Genomic DNA, 13926 nt, shown 5'->3' with positions numbered 1-13926 from the left:
GGCTGGACATACCTAAAAGTGTTAGCTGAGTTTACAGAAGGTGAAAGAGGAGCATCCACAGCTTGTGGTTTGCTGCTGAAGCCTCTGGTAATGCTTGCAAGACTGACCTCAGAGCTTGTCGTTCACTACTGTATACCCTGGCAACAAACCCAAGCAGAAAGGATTAGAGTCTGACAGCAGCAGTTTCTGCGCCTCTGGTTGCACAACAGTGACATTGAAAAGCATGAAGCAAGGACTGAAGAACAGTAAGAATGTTCCATGACTGTCTGGGAACACAACTAGTGCTTGGAAGAATAGACACCACTCCTGCAGTGAGAACATAAACTCCTTAGACGAAGCAAACCCAGTTTTCAATTCTGATGCCAAGAGTTATTTTAAGATTCTGTGGCTCTGACGTCCTATGAAATAGACACCATGTAGTTTTCATGTCAGTTATGAGGGTGTGAACACAGTTTTTAGGATCCAACAACTACGTCAGTATGTGTGTAGCATTATTCTGTACCCAAGAATCAAATAACGACATTTCCTTCTCACTGGGGCTAACCAGGACATGGTTCACTGAGCATCTACATAGCAGCATACATCTCAGGGCACATATAAATTCCACTTCTCTGATAACCAGCCTTAATGCTGCAAGAGGATTCAAAGCCAAGCAAGACTGCACATTCAGGAGTGTGAGTACAACTTCAAGAAATACTTTTATACCATGATGTACACAGAACTGACCTGAGGTCTAGGCATCACAAAACCAAGTTTTCATTATTCATATCAGTAACTGCTTATGACTTGGGGCTATTTACCTACTATATTTCTTACCTTTCCTCATTTTTAAAACAGGATTATAAAAATCACATAAGATGTACTTGGAGAATAAATATTATAGGTAAAACATTCCTGGAATCCCAAAACCATGCAGAATTCATACTGCTATGTATAGGCAGTTAATTCTTGTCAGAGGACACCCTCCTCTTTTGACTGTTTAAAACAAAAATGAATAATGACTTGATGAATAGAAATTATTTACCTCTGTCAAGGAGTTATTGAAAGATCACAAACCCCCAATGCTAGATTTACAAGGTGCAGAACTCCCAAGTCAATTATATTAACCAAAATGACAATAATAATTTGTTATGCTTAAGAGTACATGGAGACTTATCCCCCTCTGGCTGTGCCTTTCAGAAGGCTTCCGTGTCTATTAGGAAAGCAAATGTTAAACACATACACAGGTATACACACATACATACATACATATGCTCACCCTTCTGCTTCATGACATCACAGCACTATCAAAGCAGCTAAAAATTCTAGGATTTACTGATTAATGCTTGCTGCAGTTTGGATGTGTGATATTCCAGTTTTGTTGATGTTCCTGAGAGGCCTGCTCTTGTCTGAGGGGAAGTAGAGTGGGAGTAGATCTACAAAGGAAAGAAGGTGGGAGGGAGAGACTAGAGGAAGGTAAGAGAGGGGAAACTCCATCGAGAATGTAATTTATGAGAGAATAATAAAAATTGAAAGAAAAGAAGGAAGGAAAGAGAGAAAAGGAGAGGAGAGAAAAGGAGAAGAGAAGAGAAGAGAAGAGAAGAGAGAAGAGAAGAGAAGAGAAGAGAAGAAGTGGGTTGCCATTGGAGTGGAAGTAGGTTGAAGTTTATAGCCCAGCTTAACTGCAGTTTTCTTACCAGCCCAGGTGTGAGTAAGCCTTTACCACCAGGCCCACCCAACCATAATAGACTCTATCTCCTCAAAATCTGAATTAGAGCAAATCCTTTCTGGAGCTAGAGAGATGACTCAGCAATTAACAGCTGCTACTGGCCTTCCGGATGACCAGTACGCATATGCTAGCTCATAACCAATGCATCTCCAGTTCCAATGCCCTCTATGGCCCCTTTGGCTTCAGAATTCATATGGTATGAATAAAGTCACCAAATCAAACATAAATACCAATAAATAATTCCTCCTGCTTCCTTTAGACATTTTAAGAAACATTAACTCCTACTTGGTTGAAATAAGAAGTCTGAGCCAGAGAAAGGACACCACGCAAGTATCCCAGACACCTTTGGGAACCTCACAGGACTAGAGAGATATTTAGGGCTGGGAAAGTAGCCAGCAACTACTGAAAGCCTAGGATTCTGGAAAGAATGGGTTGCTACAGAAGCCCTCAGTGCTGAATTAACACTTAGTTTGTTGACTAAACTGTTCTGAGAATGTGACTTACTACAAAAATAAAAGGGGACCAAAATGAATACTGAGAAGAGAGAAACACCAGGCTTCTAGTAGGTTCTACGGAACGCCATTTCCTAAGCATGAGAAGAAAACAGAAGAAGCTGAAAGGTTACTTTATAAATTATATTGTTGCTGAAATTTCCAATACCAAGAAGTCCATATAAAAACATACTATTCAGTTATTATAATTATGAGCTATAAGCCTAAACTGGGCAGATCTAACACTCTATTAACTTATTCCCCAACTGTAAGACCCCCTGCTACTTGTGGTTTCTCCTGACCATGTGGTTCTGCTCTATTATAGTTTCTTCCTCCTCTTTTTCAGTCCTCTACTTCTCTCATCCTCTTCTGCCTCTCTACCTGACCTCACTCTCAAACCTCCACTCTCAGCTTTCCCACCCATTGCCCAATCACAGGCTCTGGCCCTCCTTGGCCACTTACAATAGGGAGAAGGTTCACCTGAGATCACCTGAGTATGCAATGGACTGCTCATTAGGAGCAATCCCTCTTGAGGAAATAGAATGCAAACAGCATCAGGACAGCCCACAACATTTCCCTCTTTTTGTCCAATTAAAAAGACTCCTTCTCTTATAGTAACAAATAATATATAGTAGGAACTATTTTGAAGCAATTATGAAAACTATTAGGTATGGACTACACTTATAACATCAGTCCATTATACTCGACTATCAAGAAAGTCTCTTACCACCTATCCTAACTAAAAGAGTTTACAATTCCATACCTCATTCATGATTGATCTTAGCTTGTATTAAGATCTGAAATCCATCCCTTCAAATCTAGAACATATTCTTTAATGTTAAACAACATAAATTCAATTGTGAGACTATAACTACTCTTCAACTCCATCAGATATTTGAGAAGGACTTAAATATTACCCAAATGTATAGGAAATACAAAAACATAGCTTTCAAACCCCATAAAATCACCAGACATGGCTGACTTCCTGGACAGTCACCAGTATTCCTTCTAACATTGGAGCATCTATCTTTAGCCTTCTGGCCCAGAACCATCTGACAGACCTTAAGTGAAGCAGGAATTATGAAGGACCTGTTTACCCTGTATTGACAGAGCTTAGCAATCGACTATCCTGTCTCTGTTTGTCCTTTTTAGGATAGTACTTTGTTTGTAGATGAAATTGGGGCATTTCTTGCCCAGTAGATAGCTTGCCACAATTGAGGCAACTCTGCCTGGAGGTAATGATGTTAAATATCTTCTTTGAAGTGGAATGGGGAAGGGGGTAATATCAAGAGCAAACATGCCTCTTATTCAGAAGATCTTTTAATCATGAAATAACATTAAATGACATTCTGTGAATCTTAAGAATATATATATATATCATAACAGTTGTCAAACTGACTATTCTTAGCTATTCACTATTTAAATAAACTTTGAAACACTTATTGTAATTAATTAAATTAGAATATAATATGACCATGACTTTCATCATCTAACTATTAACTTGCATTATTTAATCATCCTAAAGTTTGTAATAGCATCTATTAAAAGGAGTAGATCTAACCCTTATGTTCTTAAATGCCTATACAAGAGGAACAATATTAATTTTAAAATTTGTATCAAAACATTTATATCAATGAAAACATTAAGTCTATATCAATATATAAATTCTGTATAAATGTAAGAAATTATAACTTCAATTTTGCATCAAATATAAAGATTTCTACTAATGTAATATTATGGACATACAATGCTTTGTTTAAGAGTAAATTTGATATCCTACCGCTATTTGACTATTTGTCTGACTTCTATTTACTATATTCCCCCTTTCCTTTTCCACCCACTCACTTTACATAAGAAAAGAAGGATAGATTGGGTGAAAGGAAAGGTAGAAGTCCCTGAGTCTAAGCTATCTAGTTTCCTCCCAATCCAAAGCTACAACATTTACAAATTATTCCTTAAAATGACAACATATCTATAATTCATAAACTAACCAGAACTATCCACCCCAACCAAAAGGACTGGAATGGTGATCTTCTTTTGCTTGCTTCTTACTGATTTGGGGTGAAGAATTCCCTTCTGTGGCTCCAAAGGGAAATAGGAAAATTGGTTTTGTCAAAGGAAGGCTAGCTGGCATTATTCCAATTCATGGCTTAGCTGAAGTCCTGATTGTAACAGTCTGAAAGGCTGAATGGCAAGCTAACTATTCCGGAAATGTCCTAAAAGCAAGCCTTTAGAAGAAACAGCTTTGATGTAATTGAGGTAGGATTAAGCAGGAAGCTGGAATGTAAGGTCCCAGAATCTCACCATCCCAGAGCTAGGATCCTGTCAGGGCGGTCTTTCTCATCTTCCATTCTGTAGTATGCAAACCTTACAAGCAACATGTAATAAAGACATTTATTATATAAATACATGAATATGGAACATACAGGGTGCACAGATTAATTAAGGAAGATCAATAAAGAAAGACAACTGCCTTTCCTTAGATGTTAGTTTGATCACATAATCAAGCTACAATATAAAGTCATCTTAAAGAATGGCATGTAATATTAAGTCATGAGAATTTTGTACCCAATAAAAGTTATTGGCTGTACACAGACATTTAAGTCTTAGCTAGTCCCAGAGCTGTCTCTGTGTACAGATTCACCTATCTTGTTGATCTTGTCAATCTCCTCCTTGGAGATATTCAAGGACTCTCTGTCATGTCTGATTTTTATCAACTTAGAAGGAACCCATATTTTTTCTTTTCCTATAGAAATATGCAGATAACTTCTCCTCCAATGTAACACATTTCCTGTTTTCCATTCTGATGTTAGAAGATCCTGAAACAGGTTGGTTTAGTTCAGCAGTGTTTTTCTACAGTCCAATGTCTTTTAGTAGCCACAGTTTTCTCTTGTTTACTAGCATTGAGAAATATACAAGGTTAATAAAGCACTATGTAATCTATCTCTGGGGGTCTCTGTTGCCCTCCTTTTGTCTGTTAAGCATCTCTTTTAACGTACAATTAGATCTCTCCACAATTTCTTGTCCTGTAGGATTATGTAATACACCTGTAGCATGTTTTGCATTATAATATGTAGAAAACGGCTTCATTTTATTTGGAGACATATGACAGACCATTGTCTGTTTATATTTGTATAGGTATATCCGTAATGGCCGTAACAAATTACAACTTCCAACAAATTACAGAGTCAGCCTTTTCTGAAACGAAGGCAGTTGCCCATTGAAATCCTGAATAGAGGTCTAGTCTGTAATGCACATATCTTAGTTTATCAAACTCTGTAAAATGGAACACATTCATTTGTCAAATTTCATTTCATTTCTTTAGGGTTACTTCCAGTGGGTAATGGAATTTGGTTATATAATGAGAAAGTAAGATATCGGCTTACAATTTCCTTGGCTTGTTGCCAAGTGATATAGAATTATTTCTTTAAACCTTTGCTGTTCAGTCTGATCTATGCAATTCTACATTTTTTATTCTAATATCTTTTCCAGCTCCTGTCTCCCACCTTCATTTCCTTCTCTCTGTTGCTTATCATGACCTATAAAGTCCTGTACCTTTCGTTCCAGTGTTCCCTCTAGCCTGTGTTGCCGTGTCTTAAATTTATCTCTCTGTGGCTCAGCCTCATCTATTAAATTCTGCACCTTTTGCTCCAATGTCTCCTCCAGCTCCTGTGGTCAACCTTGATTTCCTCTCTCTGTCACTTATCATGAGCTATAAATTCCTGTACCTTTAGTTCTACTGTTCCCTCTAGGCCATGTTGCCAAGTCTTAAATTTCTCTCTTTGCTGTTCAATGTGCTCTATAAATTCCTGTATCTTCTGCTCTAGGCCCTGTTTCTATAATTTTAATTTCTCTTTATGTTGTAATTCTGATACTAAGTTATTCCTTAGCTATAAGACCCCTTGCTACTTGTGGGATTTCCTCCTGGCCACATGGTTCTGGTCCATCGTGTCTTCTTCCTCTTCTTCAGTCCTCTCTCCTTCCCCTTTCACCCTCTTCGGCATCTCTGTCTGCCCCTATTATCAAACCTTCAGTCCCAAATTTCCCCTTCACTGTTCAATCATGGGCTCTAACCTTTATTGACCAGTTAAAATGTGGAGAAGGTTCACATAAGATTATCTGATTATGTGATGGACTGCTCATCGGGGCCAACCCTTCTTGAGGAAGCAGAATTAATATCAGAATACAAACTGCTTCAGGACAACCCAAAACAGTATATGATGGCCATAATCCTAACCAAAATATAGATATACTACTTTATTCTAAATAATAAATTGGTTTTTCTATCGTTTCAAACACATTAATTTATTTAAAGTAAAAAAGAACCCTTGAAATTTTTTAGTATTAACTTCCTAAGACCACCCAATGTTCTTCCATGATTCATGCATAAAGTTCTCTCCTGCTGTCTGCCTTGGACCAATAGTGGGTGGCAGGGATTAAGTTGCCTGAACTGCCAGATTGTGGACTGAAAAGAAAGAATATTTTTTTTCTTGCCTGGGTCTGAGTCAGAGGGAACACATTTTGAGAACGCACTCAACAGTAGAAATCCTTTCCTTTTCTTTAATGTTGGTCTCAAAGCTTCAGATATGTAAGACAATAGAAACAATGATAAAGTAGAAAACAACAGAAAAAAAATGTAGCACACAGAAACACTGTCCAGTTTAGCAGCCATGCTTTAAAAACCATGAGCTCTGATCCTCTCTGTTCTTAGCCTGTGGTGAGGCTTTTGACTCTGTGAGACAATCGAGAGTTCATGAGGACCAGAGTCATCCAAAATATTTAAAATTATTTCAATTGTGGATCTGTTATTAAAGAGTTTTTATGAAATAAAAGTAAGTTAAAACATAAGAAATATTTATGAACACTATAAGCATGTTCTTTTCTCTACACATTAGCATTATTGACTGTGTCTACATTAAGGAACCACTCTGGGACTGTTCCAAGTGCCAGATGTGCATTTTTTTAAAGTTCTGTTTGTGGCCCCCACCATATAGGTTCAGATAGGTTCACGGTGTGGGGCGAGGAGCCCGCTACTACGTGGAGTGGCCGCTGCCATGTGGGTTAAGCCCTGTAGACTGAACGTCATTCATTCCAGTCCACCTGCTACATAAGCTCACTTTCTGGCCACCAGATCCCTAAAACTACATGCAAACCCTGGCAGATTGGAAGGCTTTCTGCCCCATTTGGTGGACATGGCTCACGGTCCCAGGAAAAGACTAGCTACCTTCTACCGGTCTAAGGGACGGATTTATCCACGGACTTTATGACTGGCATTCTAGTTGACTCGTCATTTTAGGACTTCTACCCTTGGGTGAACCACCTCCCCCTCGCTGTCCGTAAGTGGTTTTTTTGTTGTTGTTGTTGTTTTTTTTTTTTTTTTCTCTCGATTTCTTTCTTGTGCCGCACTGCTGGTAAACCATTCTCCTTTGGGCTCTGTACCCACAATTCTGGCATTAGGCCTTCAGCCCTCAGTCACTAACTTCAGCGTGACGACTCAGTCTAGGCTTGGCTGCTCATTATATTTCATTGATCTACTGCCACTTGGATGCCATGGTAAGATTGATCTATCATTAATTTGCTCTCGGGATGCCGGTAAGAATGTTTTGATAACGTCTACCACCCAATCGGCATCTCATCTTCCGATGTACCTCCAGGCTACCTGCTGGAATGCCTCTCGGAAAATCTCAAGCCTCTAAAACTCGTGCTGATTTAAAGGCGTCCAAGCGTATATACCTTTGCAATCAGATCTGGCCTCAGTACCCATTAGATAACAACTCAAAGTGACCACTTAATGGTACTTTTTGGTTCTACCATTCTAGAGAATCTTCATATCCACTGCCAGAAGTCTATTAAAGGGAAGGGGCTCCTCTACAGGACACTCCAGTGGCTCTATGTTGGCATTTACTTTCAGCACTCCCATCACTCGTTATAAATCTGCAGTCAACTCCCGCACTTCTTTCCCTATCCAACCTAACCCAGCATTGCCTCTTTCTTTAAGGGAAGTTGCTGGAGCAAATGGTCTAGTTAGAGTTCTCAACTAAATGAACTCTCTCAGATAGAAAAAACACTGGGATCTTAAACCTCCAACCCTTCCGCCTTTATTTAAAATTTTCAGTCTTTTAACTTGACTTTCTGTGATACATGTATGTTTCTCAGTGATAATTTACTCCCTGATGAACACAGGTGAGTTGGGGAACAGCCTAGGATGCAGATGTGACTCATCAGACAAACAGCATATCTGATCGTGTCTGAGATGGTACCTGACCAGAATCCTCAATGGAATTATAATTCCTCATGTGATATTCTAGCCAGAGACTGATTCGCAACATGCCTCCTGGCCGGTCTCCATAGGGCTGCCCTAAAACCAGTAAACTTTGAGACAAGAAAACCCATCTCGATTTTTAGAGCACCTTACAAAGGCCCTATTACAATATACTCATTTAGACCCTGAAAATCCAGAAGGTAGGCAACTCCCGATGACCTACTTCTTTTTCCAAAGTTGCCCCAACATTAAGGCCAAACTTAGATGCTTAGACAGGGGGCCTCTAACTTCATAGGCAGAAGTCTTGGCGCTGGCCTTTAAAATGTACTGTCAGAGATATGAAAAGGCCCTCAGACAAAAATACCATACCCACTGCCTGGGCTTCCTGGCTTTCCAAGGTTTGGAAACCACCAGGTTACTGAACAAAGGCTTGTCCTGACCACTGCAAGCCATCAGAGCTGTCAATGCCCTCATGCCTCTTAAGACAGAAGGATATCACTCTCAGGTCACCCTCCAGCTGATCTAGGCTTGGCTATGGATGACTAAAGGGGCCTGAGCTCCCTTGACCCAATCATTTTCTTCACCAGCAGGGAGCCCCAGGTACTCATCATGGTATCTGGGCAGCCCATCTTCTTCCTCTTGAACACTGAACCACTTACTTGGTCCTGACGGAGTTTTGGAGACGCACCTCTCCTCTTTTCCCTACAAAGCCTCAGGGGACTTAAGCCTATCATCTCTGGCCTCCTAAGGAAAAACACTCCTCTATCCTACCTCTTCCCCCTTTAATGCCCCTATACTAGCAGTTAAGAAACCTAATGAAACCTATCGCCTAGTTCAATATCTCAGGCTCATTAATTCTGTAGTGGCTCCTCTCCATCCTGTTGTGGCTAATCCTTACATACTTCCTTCCACTACTCCTCAGGAACATCTCATTTCTTGGTCCTAGACTTTAAAGATGCATTCTTCCCTATCCCTCTAGATGCCCAGTCAAAGAATATCTTTGCCTTTACCAGAACTGGCCTGAGCACCCACTTTTCTACACAAATTCACCTGGACTATTCTACCTCAGAAATTCCAGGCAGTCCATACCTATTTGTCCAGGCCCTGGCTTCTGACTTACTTTCTCTGTCTCTTCCTAAGTCTAAGATTGTCCATTTTGTAGATGATTATCTTCTCTGCAGTCACTCTCTAGAAGTTAGCTAAATTGACACCTCTGCTCTACTAAATGTCCTGTCCAGTCAAGCCTACAGAGTCTTGCCTTCTAAAGTCCAACAGTCCTCTTCTCAGATGACCTATTTGGGAGTAGCAATTACTCCAACACACAAGGCCATTACCTTAGAATCTAATTCAATTTCTAACAGTTTCCTCTACATAGGAAGAGATTTTACAATTCCTTGGAATAGCTAGGTTTTTAAGTCCTGGGTTCCTCCCTCTTCCCTCCTTTCCTGTCCCTTATATGAAGCAGCGTTAGGCCCCAACCAGGAATCTTCTCAAACCTGTTACAAAGCCTTTTCAAAGCCTCCAACAGACTCTCCTTCAGGTCCTGGCCTTACACCTCTCTGACCTGACCGGACCCTTCTCCTTCTATGTAACCAAAAAGAGATTTGCCCTTGGAGTTCTAGACCTAGTCATCCAGGGATTGACACCTCGTATATGTATTTTAGCAGCCACTGAACTCCTTACTCAAGAGTCCATAGAACTAACTTTTGAGTCACCTATCATTGTCTTCTCTTCTCATAACCTATCACAGCTCCTAACTTAAGGCTTACAAACTCTACCCCGCTCCAGGGTTCTTTCCCTTCAGGTTGCACTAATAGAAGCACCACATTTACTTTCTAATCATGTGTGCCTCTTAACATTTACAATCTTCTTCCTTGTCCAAATACCAATCACTCCCTAATTCACTGAAACGTGAGAGGAATTATTACCTCATCCTTCACACAAACCAGAGGGCACACTGCCTCAGGCCATCTGTACCTGGTATACAGCTCCTTCTTACAAGAAGGAACCAGAAGAGTTGGCTATGCTACAGTGTCAGACAAATAGGTGGTTGAGGCACGGGCCCTTTTTGCCCATACCACCAAATAACAGGCTAAACGAAAATCTCTTACCTATGCCTTTCAATTAGCACAGGAACAATCCCTAAATGTCTATAGCCACACCAAAAATGCTTTCCACATCCTCCTGTCCCACACCACTATCTGGAAGGAGCACAGGTTATTTATGACAAAAGGAGGATCAGAAATTAATGCAAACCAAATTATGACCATGCTAAAGGCCTCCCATCTCTCCACAGCTATTGGAATGGTCCAATAGAGATCCCACCAGACGGAGGACTTTGTTGTTTCCAAGGGAAATAAATAATCTGAAAAGGCAGCTAGAGCTGTGGCCCGTAGGGGCCTAGACCAGTCTCAAACACCACAGGATATCCTTACACACTACAACTCACATCCCCTCTCTCACCCCCTGACACACATCAGACTCTATCCTATCTTCACCAGCTCCTTCATCCTGATAGCCAGCATTGTCTTTTTTTATTTGTTTTATTGGTTATTTTATTTATTTGCATTTCAAATGTTATCCTGTTTCCTGGTTTCCCCTCCACAAACCCCCTATCACATCCCCTCTCCACATTGCTTCTATGAGGGTATTCTACTACCCACCAACCCATTCCTTCCTTACCTCCCTAGAATTCCCTTATGTTAGGGCCTGGAGCCTTCACAGGACCAAGGGCCTCCCGTTCCATTGATGTCGGATAAGGCCATCCTCTGCTACATATGCAACATGGGTTCCTCCATGTATACTCTTCGGTTGGTGGTTTAGTCCTCAGGAGCTCTGGGGAGTCTGGTTGGTTAATATTGTTATTCTCCTATGGATTACAAACCCCTTCGGTTCCTTCAGTCCTTCTGCTAACTCCTCCATTGGGATCCACATGCTCAGTCCAATGCTGTATCAGGCTCCTGTCAGCAAGTACTCCTTGTCATCAACAATAGTGTTTGGGTTTGGTGTCTTCAAATGGAATGGATCCCTAGGTGGGGCAGTCTCTGGAAGGCCTTTCCTTCAGTCTGTGTGCCACTCTTAGTCCCTATATTTCCTTTAGACAGGAGCAATTCTCAGTTAACATTTTCGAGCTAGGTAGGGGGCCCCATTCCTCAACCAGGGGCCATACCTAACCTCTGGATATAGTCTCTACAGGTTCCTGCTCCCCTTTATTGGGTATTTCAGCTAATAACATTCCTCTTGGGTCTTGGGAGCCTCTTGCTTTCCTGGTATCTGGGACTTTCTGGTGGCTACACCCAGTTCCCCATCTCCCATTGCTACACACTTCTATCCAATTTCTTCACCCTCTGTACATCTCCCCCATCTCCTCCCATACCTGATACTGCCCCCCTTTTTGACCCTTTCCTCTCCTCTCTCCCTCCAAAATCCCTCCCTGCCTTCTACCTCCTGTGATTATTTTGTTGTCCCTTCTAAGTAGAACTGAAGCATCTACACTTTGGTCTTCCTTCTTCTTGAGCTTCATAGGGTCTGTAAGTTGTACTGTGGGAATTCCAAGCTTTTTTCCTAATATACACTTACCAGTGAGTACATATTATTTCAGTAAATATTATGTAAAGAAATCTACCATCCCCCCTAGTGCTGGCTCTGTTGGGCCACCTGGTATCTGCAGGGTATTTTCATCTTAGAGAGTAAAGTGACTCAAGCCAACTCCGCAGCTCACACTGCTTCACTCTCTGAGCCCTGCAGCCTCCGCCCTCTTACAACTTTCTTGCTGCAGACTCTGCTCGCATATCCGGCATCCACATAATGAACTCACAGCCAATTGATAATGATATAAAATGCCCACCTAGATAACACAGATTGTCCCATAAAAATCCACCCCTCATGTAATATTCATAACCAGCTGTGGCCCTATAAAGCCACACAGATCTTGGTCATCCTTCTCCTCCTCCATCTTGATTCTTCTCATCCTTCTCCTCTTTCTCTCCTCCCTTCAAAACTCTGTGCCCACCTTACTTTTTCACTGCCCAATCACAGGCCTTGCTTTAACTTGTGTCAGCCCTCATCTACATAGAGACATCAAACTACAACATACCATTTGTGTTTTTTGTGACTGGGTGAACTCACTCAGGGGGATATTTTCTAGTGCCATCCATTTGCCTGCAAATTTCATGAAGTCATTGTTTTAATCAGTGAATATTACTCCATTGGGTAAAAATGAGTATACATTTTCTGTATCCATTTTTTTTGTTGAGGGATATCTGAGTGGTTTCTAGCTTCTGGCTATTATAAATATGTCCATTTATATGTTGGTGCATCATTTGGGTATATGCCTAGGAGTGGTATAGCTGCATCCTCAGGCAGTAATATGTCCAATTTTCTGAGGAACCACAAGAATAATTTTCAGAGTGGTTGTACCAGCTTGAAAACCCAGCAGCAATGAAAGAGGATTCCTCTTTATCCACATCCTCACCAGCATCTGTTATCCCCTGAGTGTTTAATTTTAGCCATTCTGACTGGTGTGAGATGGAATCTCAGGGTTGTTTTGATTTGCATTTCCCTGATGACTAAGGATGGTGAACATTTCCTTAGGTACTTCTCAGCCATTAGATATTCCTCAGCTGAGAATTTTTTGTTTACCTCTGTACCCCATTCTTTAATAGGGTTATTTGGCTCTCTGGAACCTAATTTCTTGAGTTCTCTGTATATTTTGGATATTAGCCCTCTATCTGTTGTAGGATTGGTAAAGATGTTTTCCCAATCTGTTGGTTGCCATTTTGTCCTAATGACAGTGTCCTTTGCCTTACAGAAGCTTTGCAGTTTTATGAGGTCTCATTTGTCAATTCTTGATCTTAGAGGATAAGCCATTGGTGTTTTGTTCAGGAAATTTTCCCCAGTGCCCGTGTGTTCAAAACTCTTCCCCACTTTTTCTTCTATTAGTTTCAGTGCATCTGGTTTGATGTAGAGGTCCTTGATCCAGTTCAACTTGAGCTTTGTACAGGGTGATAAGAATGGATCGATTTGCATTCTTCTAGATACTGACCTCCAGTTGAACCAGCACCATTTGTTGAAAATGCTATCTTTTTTTCCATTGGATGGTTTTGGCTCCTTAGTCAGAAATCAAGTGACCATAGGTGTGTGGGTTCATTTCTGGGTCTTCAATTCTATTCTACTGGTCTATCTGCCTGTCTCTGTACCAATACCATACAGTTTTTATGACTATTGCTCCATAATACTGCTTGAGGTCAGGATAGTAATTCTCACAGAAGTTCTTTTATTGATGTGTATACTTTTCGCTATCCTGGGCTTTTGTTACTCCAAATGAACTTGCAAATTGTTCTTTCTATCTCTATAAAGAATTGAGTAGGAATTTTGATGGGAATTGCATTGAATCTGTAGATTGCTTTTGGCAAAATGGCCATTTTTACTATGTTAATCCTGCCAATCCATGAGCATGGAAGGTA

Source organism: Rattus rattus, chromosome 4 (genome assembly GCF_011064425.1).
Source record: "Rattus rattus isolate New Zealand chromosome 4, Rrattus_CSIRO_v1, whole genome shotgun sequence".
Taxonomy (NCBI): Eukaryota; Metazoa; Chordata; class Mammalia; order Rodentia; family Muridae; genus Rattus; species Rattus rattus.
The sequence above is the reverse complement of the archived record's forward strand: the minus strand, read 5'-3'. Positions refer to the sequence as shown.